Here is a 26,121-nt window from a genome sequence, read left to right on the forward strand (position 1 = left end):
TAAGCCTGGTCTCCAGAGTCACACCACCGGCCAGAGGGAAGACCCCAGATGTGATGTGAGTGATGTGCCCTCAGTGCAGGAAGAGGAAGTCCAAGAAGAATAGGACGGAGGGGTCATAACCAAGTGAATTGGCCGCCCCGCACGCCAGGATTAAAGTTCTGAGGGTGGAGGGGAGTGAAGGAGAGCAGAAGCCTCTGCATGGGTTTGGAGCTAATCTAAAGGGGGCTCTCTTCTTGCTCCTCCTACCATCGCTCAGGCAAATCACAAGACCCGGAGATAATGCCTTCGTTGAGCATGGCACCCACATTAGATTAAATCATCATTATCTCGCACCTTGTCTCCTAACTGGGCTTCCTGCTTCCATTCCCCTATGGGTAATTCTCCCCTTAGCACCCAGAAAGCATCGTTTAAAACATAAAACAGACCCTCTCCTGCCCAATACTCTCCAAAGTCTTCCTGTCACATGTAGAATAAAATCCAACCTCTTCTCCATAGTTTGTAAATCCCTATATAATCTGACCCCTGCTTCTCCCTCTGGTCTCATGTCTAATTTCTAACAGCTCTAACTCTTTTCTCTGCTTTGCTTCCTCTGTTCCAGTCCATACTGGCCCGTTTGCCATTTTCACACTTCTCAAACTTATTCCTCACTTGAGTCTTTGCACCTTGCTTTTCCCTCTGCCAAGAAGACCTGCCCTAGATATTTACATGGCTGATTTAACTCACCTCATTCTTGATCCCTTTTTCTAAAATAACACCCCTCCATCATTTTCCGTGTTCCCCCTGAGAAGGGAGAATTGGCTTGAGAATGAGGCCAACACAGAGGACAGCAGAGTTGAGAAATGGAGAGAAATACAATAGTGAAATATCTTTCTCTAATCATAGATCCATAATATATGATGAAATAGTGTGAGCCCCTGCTTCTAGCCATGCTTGAACTTGGATTCTTTGCAGTATCTAGAGTCAACAGAATCTCTTTTGTTCTGAAACCCAGTTTGAGTTGTTTTTTCTGTCATTTGTAATCAAGAGTCTTGATTATGGGAACCAAACTTATCTATACCCATGCTCTGTCTACCTTGACCTGATTTTCATATTCTACTGTCTTCATCAGCATGACTTTACTCTGCAAGGTAAACCTTTTCTCTCTTGTCCCTTAAAAAAAAAACTCTCAGTAAAATCATCATTTTACAGCAAGGCAATGAGTTCTCTATGAATGTAAAAAAACTGCTGAGTCATGCTTCAAAGTTGCTGTGTGGCAAAAACAAACTGTGCCATCATTATCTTTCACAACATGACTACTATCCCAGGAGACAACTGTTTGCCCAGGAAGATAAGAAGTTGCAAATGACTTTATTATTTGGGTCAGGAACTCCCTGAGGTCAAACTGATTTAAATGAACATCAGCCTGCTTGATACTTCAGGAGACAGTATCAAATGACATTTATACCCCAAGACTCGTCTAAAGCTTTGCCTGGGAAGCCCTGCCTTGCTGTGTCCATTAATCCTAAATGATTATGTCACGATGCTTACCAGCCCTAATCAAGCCCCTGCATTGAAAGACCCACCTTAAACCAGACCCCGAAACCCCATTAATATCTAAAGATCCTAACTTCATTCTCCCCACTCTTTTAAGACCCAGTCAGGGTGGCAGTAACCTTGGATAGACTGAACAACCGGTTGTTCCAGTGGTATTTTCAGAGAATAAGCACTTGAGAATAAATACAAATAACTAATCCTAGACCTGGGCTCTGTGAGTATGTGAGTATGTGTTTGGTGTGTGTGTGTCTGTGTACATTGCATGCTGTCAGGGGCTTTCTGAATACTGACACCCAAGGGGAGTCTTTCTTTGGCCACATAGGTTTCACCTACTTTTTACCTGCTTTTCAAACATCATCAACCAGCCAACCTTATGAACCTCTGACCAGCCGACCTTATGGATCTCTTTTCCTGGGCCACAACTGAAACCGTGTACAAGTCCCTGTGTCCTTGTCTCTTGAAGTAAAAGGCTGACTCAAGAGTTAATGATTGGGAAATGTGAAGATGTAGAAACAAAGAATAGCTGTTGGGCTGGGGAACTGGTAAAATTAGACTATAAATCTGCCACATCGCAGAATCACCGAACTCCCAGTTCCCTGAAAGATGTAGATAAAGACCTGACGTTCCTACGTTGTTTTTAGGAAGCAGATCACCACCAGATGAAAACTGCTGTCTGTAAGAACATATCGACTGGTTGAAACCAGAAGGTTGATGATGCTTGGAACTTCACCTTGATGCCAACTAATCCGAGAATTGTGCACGAGCTGATCACTCTCTGGTCCCTGAACCCTAAAACTCCTCACTACCCCCTCCAGGGTGGGTCACACAGTCTTGAGGGCATTATCCCACTGTGGCGCCCTTTGCCTGACAAAGCAATAAAAAGCTACTCTTTTCTACTTCACCCAAAACTCTGTCTCCACATTTCTGTTCAGCACCTGGTGAACAGAGGCTGAGTTTTGGCAACACCATTGAAGTTTGAAAATTTGTGTCTTCTTTTTTCTTCTATAACAGTTTCTGCAATTGCACAGGCCACATGGTATTGTGGACAGACTTGGAGTCATGGTTGTTGAGTCCTTGCCCTACCACTTAGTAAATACTGTGGTTTGGGGGCTGTCACTTCCCTTTTGAACCTCATATTTAAAATGCAGGTAACACTGTGTATTAATCAGCATAATACAGAGAACCAGAACTAACAATAGAGAGAGGGAGAGAAGGGAGAGAGAGATTTTAAGGAACTGGCTCACATGATTGTGGAGGCTTGGCAGGTCCAAAATCTTCAGGGCAGGCAAGCAGGTTGGAGACCCAAGGAAGAGTTGCAGTTTGAGTCCAAATGCCGGCTGCTGACAGAATTCCTTCTTTCTTAGGGGAGGTCAGTCTTTTTCTAACAGAACCATCAACTGATTGGATGAGGCCCACCCACACAATGGAGGGTAATCTGCTTTACTCAAAGTCTACTGATTTAATGTTAATCATATGTTTAAAACTTCTCGGGCTTCCCTGGTGGCGCAGTGGTTGAGAGTCTGCCTGCCAATGCGGGGGACATGGGTTCGGGCCCTGGTCTGGGAAGATCCCACATGCCACGGAGCAACTGGGCCCGTGAGCCACAACTACTGAGCCTGCGCGTCCGGAGCCTGTGCTCCGCAACAAGAGAAGCCGTGACAGTGAGAGGCCCGTGCACCACGATGAAGAGTGGCCCCCGCTTGCCACAACTGGAGAAAGCCCTCGCACAGAAACGAAGACCCAACACACCCAAAATTAAATAAATAAATAAATAAAATTAAAAAAAAAAAAAAAGTCTCACAGCGGCACCAAAAATAATATTGGACCAGCTATCTGGGTACCATGGCCTAACCAAGTTGATGCAAAAAAATTAGCCATAACACAATACCAGAATTTCTGTTTTAAACAACAGTCATAACAATAAATTCAGCTTGGTCTTATGGCATTTTCCCAAACCCCAAATATTACTATTTCCTACTTTTCTAAAGTTATAAACTATCAATTACCATAATCTTTAAACTGACTCAATTTTAAATTTAAATTTATTTTAAAAGGAAGGCTTATTTCACTACATTAAAATAAAATCTAGTATAATTTTATATATATACAGAAAGTAATTATGAAACTAAATATAATGTGAAGAAATTCAAGTTATTAAAGTCTAGATAGAGACCGCTGCCTCATCTAGGCTCTGGGACTGAGTCCTGTTTTCTCTTTGTTAAAAGGGAAGAAAAAGAAAAAAAAGACAGGTATTGAAAAAAAAGGAGATATAATAGCAGCAAACTGAATGCATTCTCTTTGGTGTAATTGGACTGAGAAAAAAATTTTAAGGGAATAGTTTTTCTTACCACAAGATTCGATATTATGTTTTTTCTAGGAATGATCTAAAATCATTACACATACAACCAAAAAGTGTCTCTCGAGGATTTGTATCTTACTCCTTGGGAGACATGGACTCCTAAGGGAGAAACTCTACTTTTGAAGAGATGGAATCTAGTGTCTAAAACTAAAAAGAAGAGAGAGAGAGACTGGAAGTACATGTTTGATGGGGACCTGGGAGAAGAAATGTTACATGCTCTGTAAGTAAATATTTCTCTCTATTTTTCCTAAAAACCCTTCAGTAAAGTCTACATTGGATGCTAAGGTAATGAATTCTTTATGACATAAAAAAGTGCTGAGTTGTACTTCAAAGTTGCTGCATGGCAAAAACAAAATCTGCAGTCAGAGACAGTCTATATATGGGTTATAAATGACATTTAAATCAAATGATTATTGAGCATCTATTACACCCAGGCACTGGCCCACACCTTGGGAATGCAGAGATGAAGAAGACACAGTCCCTCCCTTCGTGGAGCTCATACTAGTGAGAGGGACATGGTGGGAGTGAGTTGTCTCCCATAGGACAAAAGCATTTTCATAGGGTTATACATTGATTTCTCCATCCTGTTACTTTTGAGGGTAAGACAGTAATTTAAAAATAACTTTAAAATAATATTACGTTCTTAAAACAATGAATGAGTTTCATAAGCGGGTGCTTTTCTCTCACCCAATCCTGATTATTTGAAGTTGCAGAAATCATGTTGGCAGCCCCATCTGGGTTATGGATTCAAGGTTTCCTCTTACTATTTTAGTCTGATCTCACCGGCATACACTGGTCACTGCTTCAGAGCAGCGTGTCTTAATTCCGGTTCATCCATCAATAATTTTGTCTGGAGCCAATCAATGTGTTATTGTTCAATAAGAATCACAGTGGTATGACATTGAAAGATGCCTCAGTTGACTCATTGGTGGCCCGTTGTTCCCTAGGTGATCCTTAGATTATAAGAGCTTCCCTATTTAGGAAATCTGGAGAAATATACTAAGTGATCAAACTTGTATTGACCATGTTTGAGCCTGAAGACTGCTGAAAGGACAGCAAACCTCTCTGCCCACCAGACCTTCAGGGCAGGTTTGAAACAACTTCTCACTAAACCCAGTAGTGAATCATCTGCTTTAATCACTTTCCCTGTGGCTTCCTGAGTAAACTGTGATTAAAGGAACTCATTTTTACGCAATCCTAAAGCATCTCTCAATATCCTTCCAATCAATACTGGAACTGAATTAAATGAAGAATGTGTTGTTGTGCTTTCCAGAACCAACCCTTTGCTTAAGCCAGTTGAGCAAAAGGAGACACTGGATGTTGTTATTATTATTATTATTGTTATCGTTATTATCATCATTAGAAATCCATCTTGGATAAATACCACAATCAAATCTTTAAGTTTCTCCCCTTTTGAAATCTCCCTTATTCATGCACTCATTTGTCCATTCATTTGTGCACTCATTTGTCCATTCATCCATTCATTCATTCAGCAAACATTTGCTGCTCATACACTATGACAGCCACATAAATTGCCTTTACCCTTGAAGAACTGATGGATGTTAATAAGCAAACTGATCATTTTGGCACAGTATGAGCAGCTAAGTTGTGAAAGTCAGGAGAGGCTTCCTGGAAGAGGCAATGTTTGGGCTGAGTCCTGAGGGCTAAACACATGTCACTCAGGCGGTGATGTCAGAGAATGGGGTTCCAGGCAGAGAGAACAACACACAGAGAGCTGGGAAAGAGCACGAAAGAGGAAAAACATGGGAAAACAGCATGAACAGGTGCTCAATGTGACTTGAGTGAAGGCACTTAGGAGTTATGGTGGGAGAAAAGTTTATAAAGTTTTAGCCCTACCCTGAAAGCAGGGGAGACCCCCTTGAGGAATTTATATTAAAGGGGTTCCTTAAGTAGCATACAGATTAAGTAGTAGTACCACTGACAGTAAGAGCCGTCTTACACAAATTTAAAGGAAAAGCAGACTGATCTAAAACTACAGTGCAACACCTCCCCACACCCACCACACTGGCTAAAATGGAAACAATAAACAATGCCAAGTGTTGGCAAGGACGTGGAACAACCAGAGCTCTCACACACTGGAGAAGTGTGTGTTGTGACAATCACTTTGGAAAACTTTGTTGGTAGCAACTAATGCTGAGCACATGCGTAACCTATGACTCAGACATCCACTCCTTAAATATGTACCCAGCAGAAGCATGTACACAGGTCCACCAGGAGGCACGTGGGAGAATGTAGCAGCATTATTCCTAATAACCCCAAACTGGAAGTTACCCAAATGCTCATCAAGAGTAGAATACATAAATAAATTATGTTCTATTCACACAATAAAATGCCATACATTAATTAAAGGGAGAAAATGTACAACATGCCACAACAAGGATGAGTTTCACAAACACAATGCTGAGCTGACGAAGCCAAACACAAAAGCGTGTCTGTTCTGTGATTCCATTTATATAAAGTTCAAACAGAGGTAAAAAGACTCTGCGGTGTAGGAAGACAGTGTGTGGTTACCCTTAGGGGGTATTTGCCGGAAACTGTGTGAAGGAAGCTTCTAGCGTGGTGAGAAGGGTTGTTTCTTGACCTGAGGGCTTATTACATGAGTGTGTTCATCTTGTGAAAAACTCATCAAAGTGTATATTTATGATTTATGTACTTTTCTGTATGTATGTTATACTGTAATAAAAAGTCGCTCCCCTCCCAAAAAGAACCAAACACACACACACACATACACACACACACAAACACACACACACACACAAAACAGGAAAAAGAAAAGAATAGTAAAGCTACCAACATATTGCACTGGGACAGACGAGAAGAGCCTTTTCTGCAGGGAGTTGAGCCTAGTGCAAAGGTAAGAAAAGGAGACCAGATGACCTGTGGCTTTGGAGTCCTGTACATTATTCTTAACATTTGTAAAGAGTCAGCAACATTCTAAAAAGTTTGCATAAAAATCTAAATGCCCGGGCTTCCTTGGTAGCTCAGTGGTGAAGAATCCGCCTGCCAATGCAGGGGACACAGGTTTGAGCCCTGGTCCCAGAAGATTCCACATGCCGCAGAGCAACTAAGCCCGTGCACCACAACTGCTGAGCCCGCGCTCTAGAGCCCACGTGCCACAACTACTGAGCCTGCGTGCCTCAACTACTGAAGCCCATGCACCTAGAGCCCGTGCTCCACAACAAGAGAAGCCACCACAATGAGAAGCCCACGCACCGCAACGAAGAGTAGCCCCCGCTCACCGCAACTAGAGAAAGCCCACGCGCAACAATGAAGACCCAATGCAAACAAAAATAATTTAATTAATTAATTAATTAATTTTAAAAAAATCTAAATGCCCTTCCCTCCTTGCTTCTCGAAAAAGTCTTGAAGATCTAGCAATACCACAGGACACATGGCAACAACCGATTGCAGCAGAGTATGGCTGCTCGCCTTTGCTACAGTCCCCACTGCTGCTTCACCTGTGCACATCACCCACCCCTGTAGCATCTGACACTGTGACAGTGGGGACTCACAGAAACCTGGGTTTTATCTCCTTTGCACAGCCCCCAGCACTATGAGGCCAGGTCACTGAGTGCAATTGGACCACAGATGCCTCATCTGTAAAAAGGAGGTAATAAATATCCACTTACCTAAAGGCAAAGGACTAGACCAGATAATACCCTGAAGTCTTCTTCCAACTTGCAGATGTCTTATTCTTGCTTTTTTTTTTTTTTTTTTTTTTGCCTTATTTCCACTTTCCTTCATGCAACACTAGACTGGAGGCTTTGGAGGAATGGGTCTAGGAGTTTAACACTTCCTCCTTACCTCTGGCTGTATTGCTCACACAAAATAGTCTGGGAGATCACTCTTGAATTCCTGGTGTTTGACATAAGCCCGATCCATCTCAGTTGGTCTGTATTTCATTTTACTCCACCAGGTACATTTAGAAAGTTTGGAGCCAGAGGAGAAAACCTGTTAGAATATAGAGCAACCCCCAATGGTGGAAGCCATATTGAAATGGTGTAAATTGCTATTGTTTATGGAACACATATACTGTAACAGCACCAAGCTAGGTATTTTACATATATTTTCTCATTCAATCCATGCAACAACTATATGAGATAGGAATTTTTATTCCCACTCTGCAAATGAGGAAATAGGTTCTGCCTAGGTAAACTTACCAAGGTTACATAGCTAGGGAACAGAGGAGTCATGATTTAAACCTGAGTCTAACACCTACAAAATCTATACTGTAAACCACATGCTGCCTGTTCTGTCCTGAGACCAAGGTTTCGTGTTCTGTTCTAGCAGAAGGCAAATGTTTTTCAGTAATAATGGGTTACCTTCCCGTGGACTCCTGATACCCTTATATTGAACATATGGGGGACAAAACCAAGGACTGAGGAGTGCAAATGTCTCATTGAGCATGCTGACCAAATATACAAGCATACTACATACAAATCTTGCATGGAACCCACTCCAGGTGACGTGAGTTAAAGATTGGGCACTCTCTCCTCACACTTGAAACTTTCTTATAAATCATTTTCTGCATTAAAAAAGATCTACATCCTTGGGCTTCCCTGGTGGCGCAGTGATTAAGAATCTGCCTTCCAATGCAGGGGACACAGGTTTGAGCCCTGGTCCGGGAAGATCCCACATGCCGCGGAGCAACTAAGCCCATGTGCCACAACTACTGAGCCTGCGCTCTAGAGCCCGTGAGCCACAACTACTGATCCCGTGTACCACAACTACGGAACCCCACATGCCTAGAGCCCGTGCTCTGCAACAAGAGAGGCCACCGCAATGAGAAGCCCGCGCACCGCAACGAAGAGTAGCCCCCACTCACTGCAACTAGGGAAAGCCCACGCGCAGCAACAAAGACCCAACGCAGCCAAAAATAAATAACTCAATTAATTAATTTTAAAAAAATCTACATCCTAGAAAAGGGGAATGTAATTTTTTTCATAATTGAAATGTTGTTAGTTATAATGAGTGGATAATATGGTAATTTTATACCACATTAAAAGAGTCTGACATGTAAAACAGTACAAATAGGAGAACATGATGTAAGGTTACAAGAAAGATTTTAATACCAACTCATCCAGCTATTAAGCTGTGGGTTGCTGGACAAGTCTTCTGACTTCTTTGAGACTTCATTTACTCATCTGTAAAATGGGGAGTTATGATACCTGCCGTTATCCACTGTACAGGATTGCAGGGGTTCAGAGGATGGACTGTATTCAAATTCCAAGTTTATTATTTACTACTCCTGAGACCAGGAGCAAATTATTTAAACCCACATTGCCTCAGTTTTCTCAAATGAAATGAGACATAATAACTGTATATTCTTCATAGCGTTCTTTTGAGGCTCAAATGAGTTTATACTACTAAAGCTGTGATAACAGTGCTTGGCGCAAAGTATGCCCTAGAGAAGCATTTGCTATTATTATAAGTAGTGGTCTGTATCAGCGTGTGCTTGAAAACACTGTACAAAGAGCTGTTTTGCTATTATTAGTGAGAGTTCCCCACATTAGAGACTGTCTTTTAAATTCCACATACAATGATATCATTACTATCTACTTAACAGGTGACTTGGCAAACAGGGTCAAGGACAATGCCAGGCGGCTAACAAGACCTAACACAGACAAAGACTTGAGAACTGGGGGATTAATTTAGAAGAAACCAAACCTCAGTGTCAGTGAGCAAGTCACATTCAACTAACAGATCATTAACCGCATAAAAACAACTAACCATACCAGACAGATTATCCAATTACATCACTGACCTGTTTGCATTTTGTTGTTTGCAGTTAACTCCTTCTCATTCTCTGCATAGCTTCCTCAGAGTCTAAGTCCTTCCTCAACTATTATCCACTTAAAAATGCTTCCTAAAATAATTCACCTTTTTTAAAAAAAATTTATTATTTATTTATTTATTTATTTTTGGCTGTGTTGGGTCTTCGTTGCTACACGTGGGCTTTCTGTAGTTGCGGTGAGCACGGGCTACTCTTCATTGTGGTGCTTGGACTTCTCATCGTGGTGGTTTCTCTTGTTGAGGAGCACAGGCTCTAGGTGCACAGGCTTCAGTAGTTGTGGTGCGGACTCAGTAGTTGTGGCTCGCAGGCTCTAGAGCGTAAGCTCAGTAGTTGTGGCGCACAGGCTTAGTTGCTCCACAGCATGTGAGATCTTCCTGGACCAGGGCTCGAACCTGTGTCCCCTGCATTGGCAGGTGGATTCTTAACCACTGTGCCACCAGGAAAGTCCATTTCACCTTTTTTAAAAACATAAATCTGTTTTGAAAGAAAGGGTCTCTTATTTATTACTGCTAATAAGGCAAAATGGGATGATCCTTGTGGAAGAGAATTGGTTGGTAATTGGCAGGAGCACAGATGCCTTTACCTTTGATCCAGTGATTGTGCTCCTAGGAATCCATCCTATGTACACCACTGTAAGTAAGAAATGCCATGTGTGCAAGGTAATTCACCATGGAAGTGTTTGAAAAGGCAAAGATTGAAAACCACCCAAATGCCTAGCAATAGGGGACTGCCTGTGACTCTTTCCTTCATTTTCAAAGTGTAGCATCTTGCTCTAGTTGTCACACTGCCCTCCTCTTCTGTGTCAAATCTCCCTTTGCCTCTCTCATATAAGGATATTCATGATTACATTTAGGGTTCTCCTGGATAATTCAGAATAATCTCCCCATCTCAAAATCCTTAATTAATCACATGTGCAAAGTTTCTTTTGCCATATATGGTATCATTCATAAATTCCCGGGATTAGGATCTGGATACCTTTGGGGTCCATTATTCAGTTTACCACATACCTTTCCTGCTCTGTAGTTGTGCTGTCCAAGTGTTGCATTACGCTGCCGGGTAAGAGGTCTCTTCCTCTGTCCTCATTACAATAACCTCTTCCTTCTCTGATGACCTTCACATGCCACCTAATTCTGTAGTCTCTCTGGTGGCGTTGGGTGAGGGAGGATGAATCTGGTCTAGGTTCACTGGGGTGAGAAGAAACAGCTTCTGGATGCAGTGCCTTCCTGAGGGACATCTTGCTTTTCATTTCTTTTCTATTTTCTTTTCCCCGAACTTCTCTTTGCTCTCCTAGCACGAGGACAAATGATAAAAAGGCAGAAATTATAGAGGGATCTCAAACAGCAGCTGTCCCAACCAAGCAGTTGGCTTAAATCCATCAGTTGTTTTCTGAACCTCTGAGCATGGGTTACTTATGCACTTTATAGACAACTGTGCATATCATCATTGTTACTTCCCACACATGGTCAAATCAGACCTGGTAGCAAGAAAGGGAGAGAAAAGAAAAGGGGCTATACTGTCATTTTGACTGTGGTCCTTCTCTAAATAAGAAACGGTTCGGAGGCAACTCAGAAGCACTGTGCACCACTAATTTGCATTTTGATGATCTCCCAACTCTTTGTCCTTGTCATTATTGGTGGGAACAGTATCTTATAATACTAGAGGCAAATATTCATGAGTTGCATTGCCTGAGTACATATCATGATTCTACCACTTACTAGCTATGTACCTTGTGCAAATTATGAACTTTCTACTATGCCTTATGTGAAAGGAGGAGAGCATTTGTACCTACTTCATAGAATTACTTTTAGGATCGAGTGAGATAGTATATAGAAAGCACTTCAGTACTGCCTGGGCCATAGCAAGCTGAACTATGAGTACTATGGTGAAGTGAAAAGTACAAGTACACTGGAGGTGAGTAGACTAGGATTCAGATCTGGACACTAGTATTTACTACTGGGCATACAATAATAGTTGACTTCATTTACCCCCGCAACCAAGGTTTACTGAGTACCTACCATGTGCCCTGCCCTATTCTAGAAGTTGGTGTACATTAGTAAACAGACAAAAGTCACCACCCTTGAAGAGCTTGCATTACAGTGTGGAGAGGGGCTGACAATAAATGAGTCATTAAAAATAAGCAAATTATGTTGTTCTGATTGTTCTCATTGGGAAGGTGTCATTTGATGAAAAACTTGAAGAAGGAGAGGGACTTAACTGGGAAGAGAATTTCAGGCAGAGGGAAGAGCTGATGCCAAGGTCCCTGAACAAAAGTAGGGGTGAGCCTGGTATGCTAATGAATAAAGGAGGCCAGTGAGGCTGGAGGAGGGACCAAGGTGTAGGAGAAGTAGGAGACAAGGTCTGAGAGATCATCTGGGCCTTGAGATCCACATTAAGGATGTCAACTTTTACTTGAGAGACATGAGGAGTTACTGTTGAATTTTGAGCAGAAGAGCGTCCTGCTCTGATTCGTGTTTTAAGAGGACAACTTTGGCTGCTTTGTGGAAAATATACTACAAGTAGCAAAAGTAGGGACTGGGTAGGAGACTGTTGCCAGAATCCAGATAAGGAGTGAGAGTACCTTGGATCACGGGGACAAGACAAAAAATGCCAATTTATGTGCAAATCCTAGCTATATTTTGAAAGTACAATGACTGGACTCCCTGGTGTGGGTGTGGAATATAAAGAGAAGACTAAGGACAACTGCAAGGGTTTGGGGCTGCCCAGCTGAAAGGAGAAAGTACAAACAACCGAGATGGGTGAAGCCTGAGAATTAAGCAGGGGTTTTGTGAGCTGGGGTGGAGAGCATGGATGGAGATTAGTCCATTGGGAATGTGTTAAGTTTGAGATAGCTCTTAAATAACCAAGTGGAAATTTCAAGAGATAGTTGAATATTTGAGTCTGGAGTTGAGCAAAGAGGTCTGGAAAGGAGATATAATTGTGATAATCATCAGTGTGTGCATGGCATAGCCATGAGATTAGAGGCAAGCAAGGCAGTGGATGGAATTCAAGGACTGAGACCCGGGCTTCTGACATGAAGAGATCTGGGTGAAAAATAGGAAGCAGCTAAAGAGACAAGGAGTGGGCAATAAGACAGGACATAAACCAAGAGAGCATGGTGTTCTGGAAGACAAGTGAAGAAGGTGTATTACTGAGGATGCTGTGATCAGCTATGTTAAATGCCAAAGAAGGTGAACACTGATGAAGGACCAGTGGATTTAGCAACATGGAGGTCATTTTGAATGTAGTAAGAACTCGAGTGATGCACCAAAAAAGCAGATGGGGTAAGTTCAAAAGAGAATGAGAAGAAAGAATAGGAATCAGTAAGTATAATCAATTCTTCCACGGAATTTTGCTGCAAAGGGGAGTTGAGAAGTGAAATCACCAATGTAGGCAGAGGAAAAGTATTTTTCTGTTTGTACGTCTGTTTTTTTGTTAAATGGGAAAATTAACTGTATGCTTGTGTCCTGATGAGAATAATGTAACAAAAAGCAAAAAAAATGAGGTTATAGAGAACAGAGGGGAATGTCTAGGAAAATGTGCTTCAATAGGTAAGAGGAGTACAAGCAGGTCACAAAGTGATTGGCTTCCAATATCACCTGTGAGGGTATTTGAGATGGTAGAGCTTGTGGGTACAGATGCTGGTAGATGGAAAACCTCTCTGGATCTCAGCTTCCCTATCCATACCTGGGGTTTATAATGCTTATCTCACATAGATTCTGTAGAGGTTGAATGAGTGAATATATGTGAGCCTCTGGTTCCCAGCAGTACTCAAAAAATGACAACCCCTTGTCTCATTGTCCTTAAGACACAATTTCCAGCTCTGGAAATCTCTCTACTGAGAGGTTGTACATCGATTAGATAAATTCAAGAAGCTAGTGAGGTTAGGTTTATCCATAAATAACTCATCAGATTTTTTAAAACATTTCACTCAATAAAATGTCCCAGGACACTGTATGAAATACCTCCTATGAAAATATTAAATCAAAGGCAATAACAAAACCTGACAGAGCAGCACATTTCATATCTTTAGAATCCTGTTCAGACAGGCAAATTTTAAACCTAAAGATTTATTTAAATATGCCACAGCTTTTATAACAAAATTAAGGTACAGGAGCTGCTTCGGGCTGTGGGTCAGAATCTGTGAGATATCACCTCCTTCCCTACTTAATTTCAAAGCACAGAAACTGGATGAGCCAAAAGTTTGAAGTCAGCCAAGTTGGATGAGCCAAATGGATGAGCCAAAAGTTTGAAGTCAGCCAAGTTGCAATGTTTACCGCTGCTGAAATTGAGGTAAAGGGCAATTCCCTAGGAATCGGGAACCCTGTGCTCTAGCCCTAAGGTTAACTTCTGCTATTGGACATGGCCATTGGAAAGACCTTTAACTTTCTGGGCCTCTGTGTCCTAATCTGTAAAACAAAGGGCTTAGACCTGATGGCATCACTTCAGCTTCCAGGGTCTATGATTCTGAGAGTTTGAATGAGTAGTAGGAAGAGAGTCACTGGGGTCACCACTATCCCCCTGTGGCATTTGAGCAGATTGTTCAACTTCTTTGAGCTTCAGTTTCCTCATCTTTCACCTGAGTTGTGAGAACCAAGTACAATACTGTTAGAAAACCACTTTACTGAGGGTATTCAGTTATGCCAAGCAAAGGGGCTAAAGCAGTGGCCTCAACCAGGAGAGAGCAGAGTATATCACGATCAACCTGGGGAGTATATTCCAAATATTCACATCCCTCCTACCCCTCAGAAATGAGCCACTGTGGTATATAGGTTTCTTCTCTTTTTCAAACTCTTAGATCGGTAATAGTTGCCTAGAGCCTTGTCTTGAGAAGAATGGTAAAGACGCAAAAGGACCTCATTAGAGAGTTTTGTGGTTGATTAATGCTGTCTGCAGTGGATACAGGATTGGTGAAAGGTAGCTGTGATTCTGTGTTTGCAACCCCAGGTTAAATGTGTACAAGTGTGTCAGAATGGTTTCTCAGTTCCATTTCATTCCTTTTTCTTTCACTATCCCCTTTCTCTCCCTTCAAGAACCTGTCCTCCTCCTAAATAGACTTGAGAACTCTACAAGTTTTAACTTCTACTAACACTGTGACAAAACAATTTAGTAGAGCAGTGTGGCAAAGGCTGACTTTCCTTGTGTTTTTTTTTTTGTGGTAAATCATCTGCAAAGAGGATCATTATGCCCCTCCTTCCATTGGGAGAGGAGTCAGTATCCCCAGCCCTGAAATCAGAGCTGGCCTTGTGACTTGGTTTGACCAATAGAATGCAGCCAATGTGATGTTCTGGGGCTTCTGGGTCTAGACTCTAAGTAGCCACATAGATTCTTCTTTTACTCAGAGAGAAATCCAACCAACCATAGAAAGAAGTCTAGGCTACAGGTTCCAGACATATGAGTGATTTCCGCCCACACCACAAGAAGAGTGAAGCCCAGTCATCCTAGCTGGTCCCAGGCCATTCAAGCCATTCCAGCCAAGGCACCAGACATGTGAGTGAGGCCATCTTGAATTCTGCAGTCCCAGGGAAGCCATGCTGAGATCACATGGAGGCAGACATGAGCTGTTCCAGCTGGACGTTGCTCAGAATTGTGACAATAAAATGGTTATTGTTCAAACCCACTAAATTTTGAGAAAACCAAGGCTCAGATGACTTAATTACCTTACCCAAAGTCACAAAAATAGGGAATAGCAGAGCTGACATTACAAAATAAAACCTCCCAAGCTCTCCCAAACTGACGATGAAATTCTTATTCTGCCTCCTCACACTCCATTCTAGCTGCATAAAGAACTTGAATTTCAAGATTTTAATTATAGAATGATAGGCTTCAAAGGACAAGCATGTTCCATTGGTACCACACAACTCAGGTCTCAATTATCTGCTGACTTACTTTGCTCTCTAATTACTTGATCAAACATATTCCAATTTAATTTCTCAGAAGTCAGCAAAAGGGAATGTACTTCCTGACATTATGTTGAAGTATAACCATTAGATTTATTATAACTGAGCCTTACTTTTCACAATAGAACCAGATATTTAAAAAGTTTTATGTAAACAAAACCTGTGTAAATCAAATCATATTTCAGTGAAACAGAAGATTCCATTTAACAAAAATCAGCAGCGAGTTTATTAATAGAGGTTGAATCATTTTTAAGATGGTGAATCACTTGTAGGGTCATTTTCTGTTCTGGAAGCTGAAATTTTTAAGTGAGGTTTTCTTAAAATTTTGGTACAACTTGAAAATATGAGATTGTGCAGTACATAGGAGAGTCCTTGGCTGAAATTAAGTGTTAGGAAAAAATGGTAATGATTACATGATGTTATGGGTTAAGTTGTGTATCCCCCAAAATGTTGAAGTCTTAACCCCTGATACCTATGAATGTGACCTTATTTGGAAATGGTCTTTGCAGATGGAATCAGATTAAGATGAGGTCATTAGTATGAGCCCTAATTCCATATGACTGATGGCCTCATAAGAAGAAGAAAACACCATTGGATGACAGAGACAGAGGGTGGAGTGCTGAAGTGGGAAGCCAAGGACCACCAAGGATCAACAGCCACCCTCCAGCTGCTAGGAAGAGGCAGAGAGTAGCCAGGCAGATACCCAGAGTCTCAGAGGGAACATGGCCCTGCTGTTACCTTGCTTTTGGACTTCCAGCCTCCAGAACTGTAAGAAAACAGATCTCTGAGGGTTCAAGATGGTGGAGTAGAAGGACGTACACTCAATCCCTCTTGCGAGAGCACCAGAATCACAACTAACTGCTGAACAATCATCGACAGGAAGACACTGGAACTCACCAAAAAAGATACCCCACATCCAAAGACAAAGGAGAAGCTGCAGTGAGACAGTAGGAGGGGCACAATCACAATAAAATCAAATCCCATAACCACTGGGTGGGTGACTCACAAACTGGAGAACAATTATACCACAGAAGTCCACCCACTGGAGTGAAGGTTCTGAGCCCCACATCAGGCTTCCCAACCTGGGGGTCCGGCAATGGGAGGAGGAATTCCCAGAGAATCAGACTTTGAAGGCTAGTGGGATTTGACTGCAGAACTTTGAAGGACTGGGTGAAACAGAGACTCCACTGTTGGAGGGCACACACAAAGTAGTGTGAGTATCAGGACCCAGGGGGAAGGAGCAGTGACCTTATAGAAGACTGAACAAGACCTACCAGCTAGTGTTGGAGGGTATCCTGCAGAGATGGGGGAGGCTGTGGCTCACCATGGGGACAAGGACACTGGCAGCAGAAGCTCTAGGAAGTACTCCTTGGCATGAGCCCTCCCAGAGTCCGCCATTAGCCCCACTAAAGAGCCTGTAGGCGGTAGTGCTGGGTCACCTCAGGCCAAATAACCAGCAGGGAGGGAACTCAGCCCCATCCAACAGCAAACAAGCAGATTAAAGTTTTACTGAGCTCTACCCACCAGAGCAACACCCTGCTCTGCCCACCACCAGTCCCTCATATTAGGAAACTTGCACAAGCCTCTTAGATAGCCTCATCCACCAGAGGGCAGACAGTAGAAGCAAGAAGAACTACAATTCTGCAGCCTGTGGAATGAAAACCACATTCACAGAAAGATACACAAAATGAAAAGGCAGAGGACTTTGCACCAGATGAAGGAACAAGATAAAACCCCAGAAAAACAGCTAAATGAAGTGGATATAGGCAACCTTCCAGAAAAACAATTCCAAATAATGATAGTGAAGATGATCCAGGACCCTGGAAAAAGAATGGAGGCAAAGACTGGGAAGATGCAAGAAATGTTTAACAAACACCTAGAAGAATTAAAGAACAAACACCTAGAAGAATTAATGAACAAACAGAGATGAGCAATACAATAACTGAAGTGAAAAATACACTAGAAGGAATCAATAGCAGAATAACTAAGGCAGAAGAATGGATAATTGACCTAGAAGACAGAATGGTGGAATACACTGATGCAGAATAGAATAAAGAAAAAAGAATGAAAAGAAATGAAGACAGCCTAAGAGACTTCTGGGGCAACATTAAATGTACCAACATTCTCATTATAGGGGTCCCAGAAGGAGAAGAGAGAGAGAAAGGACCAGAGAAAATATTTGAAGAGATTATAGTCAAAAACTTCCCTAACATGGGAAAGGGAATAGCCACCCAAGTCCAGGAAGCACAGAGAGTCCCAGGCAGGATAAACCAAAGGAGAAACATGCCGAGACACATAGTAATCAAATTGACAAAAATTAAAGACAAAGAAAAATTATTAAAAGTAGCAAGGGAAAAGCAACAAATAACATACAAGGGAACTCCCATAAGGTTAACAGCTGATATCTCAGCAGAAACTACAAGCCAGAAGGGAGTGGCATGATATATTTAAAGTGATGAAAGGGAATAACCTACAACCAAGATTACTCTACCTGGCAAGGATCTCATTCAGATTCGACAGAGAAATCAAAAGCTTTACAGACAAGCAAAAGCTACGAGAATTCAGCACCACCAAACCAGCTCTACAACAAATGCTAAAGGAACTTCTCTACATGGGAATCACAAGAGAAGAAAAGGACCTACAAAAACAAACCCAAAACAATTAAGAAAATGGTCATAGGAACATACATATCGATAATTACCTTAAGCGTGAATGGATTAAATGCTGCAACCAAAAGACACAGGCTAGCTGAATGGATACAAAACCAAGACCCATATATATGCTGTGTACAAGAGACCCACTTCAGACCTAGGGACACATACAGACTGAAAGTGAGGGGATGGAAAAAGATATTCCATGCGAATGGAACACAAAAGAAAGCTGGAGTAGCAATTCTCATATTAGAAAAAATAGACTTTAAAATAAAGAATGTTACAAGAGACAAGGAAGGACACTATATAATGATCAAGGGATCAATCCAAGAAGAAGATATAACAATTTTAAATATATATGCACCCAACATAGGAGCACCTCAATACTAAGGCAAATGCTAACAGCTATAAAAGAGGAAATTGACAGTAACACAATAATACTGGGGGACTTTAACACCTCACTTACACAAATGGACAGATCATCCAGACAGAAAATTAATAAGGAATCACAACCTTTAAATGGCACAACACACCAGATAGATTTAATTGATATTTATAGGCCATTCCATCTGAAAACAGCAGATTACACTTTCTTCTCAAGTGCACATGGAACATTCTCCGGGATATATCACATCTTGGGTCACAAATCAATCCTCGGTAAATTTAAGAAAATTGAAATCATATCAAGCATCTTTTCCAACCACAATGCTATTAGATTAGAAATCAAGGGGCTTCCCTGGTGGCGCAGTGGTTAAGAATCCGTCTGCCAATGCAGGGGACACGGGTTAAATCCCTGGTCCAGGAAGATACCACATGCAGCGGAGCAACTAAGCCTGTGTGCCATAACTACTGAGCCTGCGCTCTAGAGCCCACAAGCCACAACTACTGAACCCATGCACCACAACTACTGAAGCCTGTGGATATAGAGCCCATGCTCCACAGCAAGAGCAGCCACCACAAAGAGAAGCCTGAGCACCGCAATGAAGAGTAGCCCCTGCTCACCGCAAATAGAGAAAGCCGTGCACAGCAATGAAGACCCAATGCAGTCAAAATAAATAAATAAATAAAATTTAAAAATAAAAGAAATCAATTACAGGGAAAAAACCGTAAAAAACATAAACACATGGAGGCTAAACAATACATTGCTAAATAACCAAGACATCACTGAAGAAATCAAAGAGGAAATCAAAAAAACCTAGAAACAAATGCAAAAAAACACAGTGATCCAAAACCTATGGGATGCAGCAAAAGCAGTTCTAAGAGGGAATTTTAGAGCGATATAATCCTACCTCAAGAAACACGAAAAATCTCAAACAATCTAACCTTACACCTAAAATAACTACAGAAATAAGAACAAACAAAACCCAAAGTTAGTAGAAGGAAAGAAATCATAAAGATCAGAGCAGAAATAAATGAAATAGAAACAAAGAAAACAATAACAAAGATCAATGAAACTAAAAGCTGGTTCTTTGAGAAGATAAACAAAATTGATAAAACTTTAGCCAGACTCATCAAGAAAAAGAGGGAGAGGACTCAAATCAATAAAATTAGAAATGAAAGAGGAGAAGTTACAACAGACACTGCAGAAATACAAAGCATCATAAGAGACAACTACAAGCAACTCTATGCCAATAAAATGGAAAACCTGGAAGAAATGGACAAATTCTTAGAAAGGTATAACCTTCCAAGAGTGAACCAGGAAGAAATAGAAAATATGAACAGACCAATCACAAGTAATGAAATTGAAACTGTGATTAAAAATCTTCCAACAAACAAAAGTCCAGGACCAGATGGCTTCAGAGGTAAATTCTCTCAAACATTTAGAGAAGAGCTAACACCCATCCTTCTCAAACTCTTCCAGAAAATTGCAGAGGAAGGAACACTCCCAAACTCATTCTACAAGGCCACTATCACCCTGATACCAAAACCGAACAGAGACACTACAAAAAAAGAAAATTACAGACCAATATCACTGATGAATATAGATGTAAAAATCCTCAACAAAATACTAACAAACAGAATGCAACAACACATTAAAAGAATCATACACCATGATCAAGTGGGATTTATCCCAGGGACACAAGAATTCTTCAATATATGCAAATCAGTGTGATACACCATATTAACAAATTGAAGAATTAAAAACCATGTGATCATCTCAATAGATGCAGAAAAAGCTTTTGACAAAATTCAACACCCATTTATGATAAAAACTCTCCAGAAAGTGGGCATAGAGGAAACCTACCTCAATATAATAAAGGCCATATATGACAAACCCACAGCAAACATCATTCTCAATGGTGAAAAACTGAAAGCATTTCCTCTAAGATCAAGAACAAGACAAGGATGTCCACTCCGCCACTATTATTCAACATAGTGCTGGAAGTTTTAGCCACAGCAATCAGAGAAGAAAAAGAAATAAAAGGAATCCAAATAGGAATAGAAGAAGTAAAACTGTCACTGTTTGCAAATCACATGATAGTATACATAGAGAATCCTAAAGATGCCACCAGAAAACTACTAGAGCTAATCAATGAATTTGGTAAAGTTGCAGAATACAAAATTAATGCACAAAATCTCTTGCATTCCTATACACTAACAATGAAAGATCAGAAAGAGAAATTAAGGAAACAATTCCATTCACCATTTCAACAAAAAGAATAAAATACCTAGAAATAAACCTACCTAAGGAGGTAAAAGACCTGTACTCAGAAAACTATAAGATACTGATGAAAGAAATCAAAGATGACACAAACAGATGGAGAGATATACCATGTTCTCGGATTGGAAGAATCAATATTGTGAAAATAACTATACTACTCAAAGCAATCTACAGATTCAATGCAATCCCTATCAAATTACCAATGGCATTTTTTACAGAACTAGAACAAAAATTCTGAACTTTTGTATGGAGACACAAAAGACCCTGAATAGTCAAAGAAATCTTGAGGGAAAAAAACGGAGCTGGAGGAATCAGACTCCCTGACTTCAGACTATACTACAAAGCTACAGTAATCAAGACAATATGGTACTGGCACAAAAACAGAAATATAGATCAATGGAACAGGATAGAAAGCCCAGAAATAAACCCACACACCTATGGTCAACTAATCTATGACAAAGGAGGCAAGGATATACAATGGAGAAAAGACAGTCTCTTCAATAAGTGATGTTGGGAAAACTGGACAGATACATGTAAAAGAATGAAATTAGAACACTCCCTAATACCATAGACAAAAATAAACTCAAAATGGATTAAAGACCTAAATGTAAGACCGGACACTATAAAACTCTTAGAAGAAAACATAGGCAAAACACTCTTTGACATAAATCACAGCAAGATATTTTTTGACCCACCTCCTAGAGTAATTGAAATAAAAACAAAAATAAACAAATGGGACCTAATGAAACATAAAAGTTTTTGCACAGCAAAGGAAATTATAAACAAGACAAAAAGACAACCCTCAGAATGGGAGAAAATATTTGCAAACAAATCAATAGACAAAGATTTAATCTCCAAAAAATATATATAGCTCATGCAGCTCAATATTAAAAAAACAAACAACCCAATCAGAAACTGGGCAGAAGACCTAAATATACATTTCTCCAAAGAAGAGATACAGATGGCCAAGAGGCACATGAAAAGCTGCTCATCATTACTAATTATTAGAGAAATGCAAGTCAAAACTACAATGAGGTATCACCTCATGCCAGTTAGAATGGGCATCATAAGAAAATCTACAGACAACAAATACTGGAGAGGGTGTGGTGAAAAGGGAACCCTCTTGCACTGTTAGTGGGAATGTAAATTGATACAGCCACTATGGAGAACAGTATGGAAGTTCCTTAAAAAGCTAAAAATAGAATTACTGTATGACCCAGCAATCCCATCACTGGGCATATACCCAGAGAAAACCATAATTCAAAAAGACACATGCACCCCAATGTTCATTGCAGCACTATTTACAACAGCCAGGTCATGGAAGCAACCTAAATGCCCATCGACAGACAAATGCAAAAAAGAAGATGTGGTACATATATACAATGGAATATTACTCAGCCATAAAAAGGAACGAAATTGAGTCATTTGTAGCGATGTGGCTGGACCGAGAGACTGTCATACAGAGTGAAGTAATTCAGAAAGAGAAAAACAAATATCATATATTAATGCATATATGTGGAATCTAGAAAAATGGTACAGATGAACCGGTTTGCAAGGCAGAAATAGAGACACAGATGTAGAGAACAGAAGTATGGACACCAAAGGGGGGATGTGGGGGGCGGGGCTGGTGGTTGTGGGATGAATTGGGAGATTGGGATTGACATGTATACACTAATATGTATAAAATAGATAGCTAGTAAGAACCTGCTGTATCAAAAAAAAAACAAAATAAAATTTTAAAATGAGAAGAAAATAATTAGTAAAAAGAAACCTCCCAGCTCTGTTAATAAAAGTTGTACCCAAAGAGAAAAAAAATAAAAAAGAAAATAATTTCATTTTCTTCTTGCAGCCAAAAGCATTCTAAATGGAACACCAACCCTGAAATGCATTGAGGAACTCATTAAAATGAATTGTACACTGAAAAAAAAAAGAAAGAAAACAGATTTCTGTTGTTTTAAGCCACCCACTTAATGGTAAATATTTACAGTGGCTCTAAGAAACAAATACCATGTACATCATTTTCTTTGATTTAGAAAGAGAAATTAGAGGGAGGAAGATAAATGAGGAAACAGAACAAAGGACAGTTTTTTGGCCAAATCAATAGATATTCCCAATCCCTTTCTTCCATGTCACTTTTACTCTAAAGGATAGGAAAAAAATACTTACTTTTTCAAGCTCCATTGCAACTACTCATATGACACCGTTACTAGCCAATGAAACAGAAGGAGCATTCTGCTAGGTGATTCTGAGAAGACGTTTTGGGGTTTTTTTGTTTTGTTTGTTTGACAAAAGGCAAAAGCATGGTGAGGCCAGCCTTCCTTGTTTTCTCCTCCTCCAATTCAAATGTGCTATCTTGGGCTAGAGCAGTCATCTTGCAACAAATAGTAAGCACGAGAGAAAGACCAAGAGAATCATAGTGCAAGGTCACTGACATTGTGGACCCCAGAACCAATTCTAACCAACACCTATTTCTAGACTTGAGTTACATGAGAAAAATAAACCCATATTTGTTTAAGCCATTACAGGATGGCTATTCTGTTACTTGCAACTGGACACATTACTAACTGCTGGAAGAGGCTATTGCTATAGTTCAGGCCAGAGGTAATATGTAAGGATAAGAAAAGCAGAGGTGGATGGAAAGTCAGGAGAGAAGAGAAAAATGTAGATATAGATATTGAATTAGAACTTGGTGATCAATTGAGTATGAGAAAGAAGTCTGGTATAACTATGAGGTTTTAAGATTGGGTTCTGGATGGATTTCTCCTTCTGTAAGCCAGTTATATACAGTTCCCTATCCATGACGCAGCAAATGGCTTCAAATAGCCCATCTTAGCCTTATTAGTGACACAAATAACTGAATACAGATGATGGCAGAAAGCAACACAATTTTCTCTCCCAACATACAAAGAACTGTTTTCAATCATTAAAGCCCCTTGGCTTTTTCTACCCAGTGATGAATTTTCTGCTCAGGTCAGCCTAGTGCATCAGTCCTTAAGCCTAGGCTTTAAAGTTTGAAGGGGAATTATTTGCAGAGTTCTGTATTCTGAGTTTGCAGTTTTTCAGGTGAACATGCTTGTGATGCTGTGTCTTACAGAGAAGAATTCACCTTCTCCATGTGGTTTCTAATTATTAACCACACACATTTTAAAAGAGTGCTTCTCAAAGCATGGTCCAGATAAGCTGCATCAGCATCGCCTGGGAACTTGTTAGCAATGCAAGTTCCTAGGCCTCATCCAGACCTCCTGAAACAGAAATTCTGGGAGTGGGGCCCAGCAATTGCATTTTAACAAGGGCTTCAGCTGACTTAATAGGTATCCATTGTCCTAGCGGAGTTTTAACAGAACATCTCTGGCTTGACAAAATTGACTCTCCCAATTCTCATTTGATACACAGAATTGATTACTGGGTTAGAGGTGGAAATTTTCTTAGGGGCCAAGGAGCTTCCTGGGAGAACAGGGATATAGACTTGAAAACCTTCCCTTTTGAGACTCAACATCAGTAGAATGCATTTGGTGATTGGAATGATCTTGGCTGAGCTTAAACTTCCAGTGGAGAACTCAGTATGAGAAAGTGGGAAGTCTGGCTCCAAGCTGAGGTTCCATGATAGAAAGTTTGATTCTGTCAGGTCTGTGCCTAAGACTGGAACCCCACCCGACCCCACCATGCTGGCACCAAGATCATGCTTCTGGGGACTTGTTAATCATTTGAATTTAAACAAAAGTGTTCCCACCATGGGGCCCCAAGTATGGGCCCTGTTGTCCAAGTATAACAGTAAAGAGTAGGACCCCCTTGATGAGTTACTGTAACCCAGACAAGACCATTGGGATTCTTGGATGATTGATGGAGAGAAGATTGGCTCCATAAAAGTTCCCCTTCCTGCTCTCGATAGATTACACTGGGCCTTATCACCCTCAGATTTATTCTTCACTCTGCCCTGTTCTACTCTATATCCAGGGCAGCTGACCCTTGAGGACTCCCAAGTCTTCTGGCTTCTTGCTGAATTCAGTTAGTGGAGGAGTTGGTGGAGACTGGAAGGTAAGGAAAAGGGAGAAGTGGGTGCTACCATCCCACCCTCTCTACTTAGGTCAGTCTTTCCTTCAGCAGGTTTGTCATCTCTGTGACCCCCGCACTTCTGCCCAAGAGGTCCATCATGGTCCCATCTCCAGCCAAGTGACATGGCCCCTAGGTTATGGTGACACATTCTCCTCCCTTTGACTTTCCAGCCTCAGGGTAGTGATGGCTTCCAGCTGTTACTCCTCTCTAGTCCCAACTTGCCTACTTGGCCTCCTTCATTACTGGTGTAATAAATCCCTCCATTAAATTCCTTCTGTTGTAAGCAACTAGAACATTTTCTGTTTTCTGATTAGACCTTGATGATGTGACTAACATGACAATTGTCACAAGAGGGTAAACTGGACTTTTCAACTGAAATATCCAGATAAAGTAGACCTAGATACCAACAGGAGTTGTGAGTCTGATGCCTCAGTCCTGAGAATTTGCAAAAGAGCAGGAGACTAAATGTTGTAAACCCCTCACAGACATTGAGTGTTGGGCTCTGTAACACACATGGCCCGGATTCCCATGCCCTCTGGCTTTTGGTTGGGTTCAGCCAATAGGAGTTACTGACAAGATATGGAGTGCAATAGGAAGGGAGAGAGAGGGTGCTTAAGCAAGTTCCCTGAAACATAGTCATGGTGACAGTATGGTGAGGTCAGGCAGGGGCTCCACTCTTAGCCACATACCATCCAGAATCAACTGGTCTATCATTTCTGCTCCTTTCTTTCAGGCTGATATTTTGGCAGTGGCTGCTTTCCTCACCTATGACCAGTGTTCTTGGCATGTGGCTTCTCTCTAATGACCACAGCTCTTCCCAGGTTCCAGTTACACTCATACCTTAGGGTTGATAACAGCTAGGTGCTTCACCATCCCTATTGTTCCATGAACCCTGCCCACACCTTTGGAAATGACCCTTTTAAACTCTATTAGTTGCCCTTTGAGTGTGCCATCTGTTTTCTGCTAATAAACTGGTTTATACAGGGTATACAAGGACTAGGAGTTGGAGATCAGAGGATCTGTGAAGAGGATTTCCTTTAAGAGCTGAACTGGGAATTCAGGATGAGGGATGCCATGTGTGCCCAGGGAAGATAATGAATTAGGTTTGAAACACCCACTGGAAGTTCTGAGCACAAGGGACAGGAGCAGGG

The 26,121-nt window shown here is 41.0% G+C and overlaps 2 long non-coding RNA genes across 2 annotated transcripts in view; one reads left to right on the top strand and one right to left on the bottom strand.

Moving 5' to 3' along the window:
* LOC309661940 overlaps positions 1-9,823 on the bottom strand; it is a 36,029-nt gene extending 26,206 nt beyond the window's left edge. The window contains exon 1 of the long non-coding RNA XR_014264386.1: positions 4,580-9,823. This is a non-coding gene — a long non-coding RNA (uncharacterized lncRNA). The remainder of the gene's footprint in view (positions 1-4,579) is intronic.
* Positions 9,824-9,830: 7 nt separating this feature from the next.
* Positions 9,831-26,121, top strand: part of LOC309661939 — an 82,064-nt gene continuing 65,773 nt past the window's right edge. Inside the window, exon 1 of the long non-coding RNA XR_014264385.1 lies at positions 9,831-24,952. This is a non-coding gene — a long non-coding RNA (uncharacterized lncRNA). The remainder of the gene's footprint in view (positions 24,953-26,121) is intronic.

Source organism: Balaenoptera physalus (assembly GCF_965194825.1).
Source record: "Balaenoptera physalus genome assembly, chromosome: 5".
Lineage (NCBI taxonomy): Eukaryota > Metazoa > Chordata > Mammalia > Artiodactyla > Balaenopteridae > Balaenoptera > Balaenoptera physalus.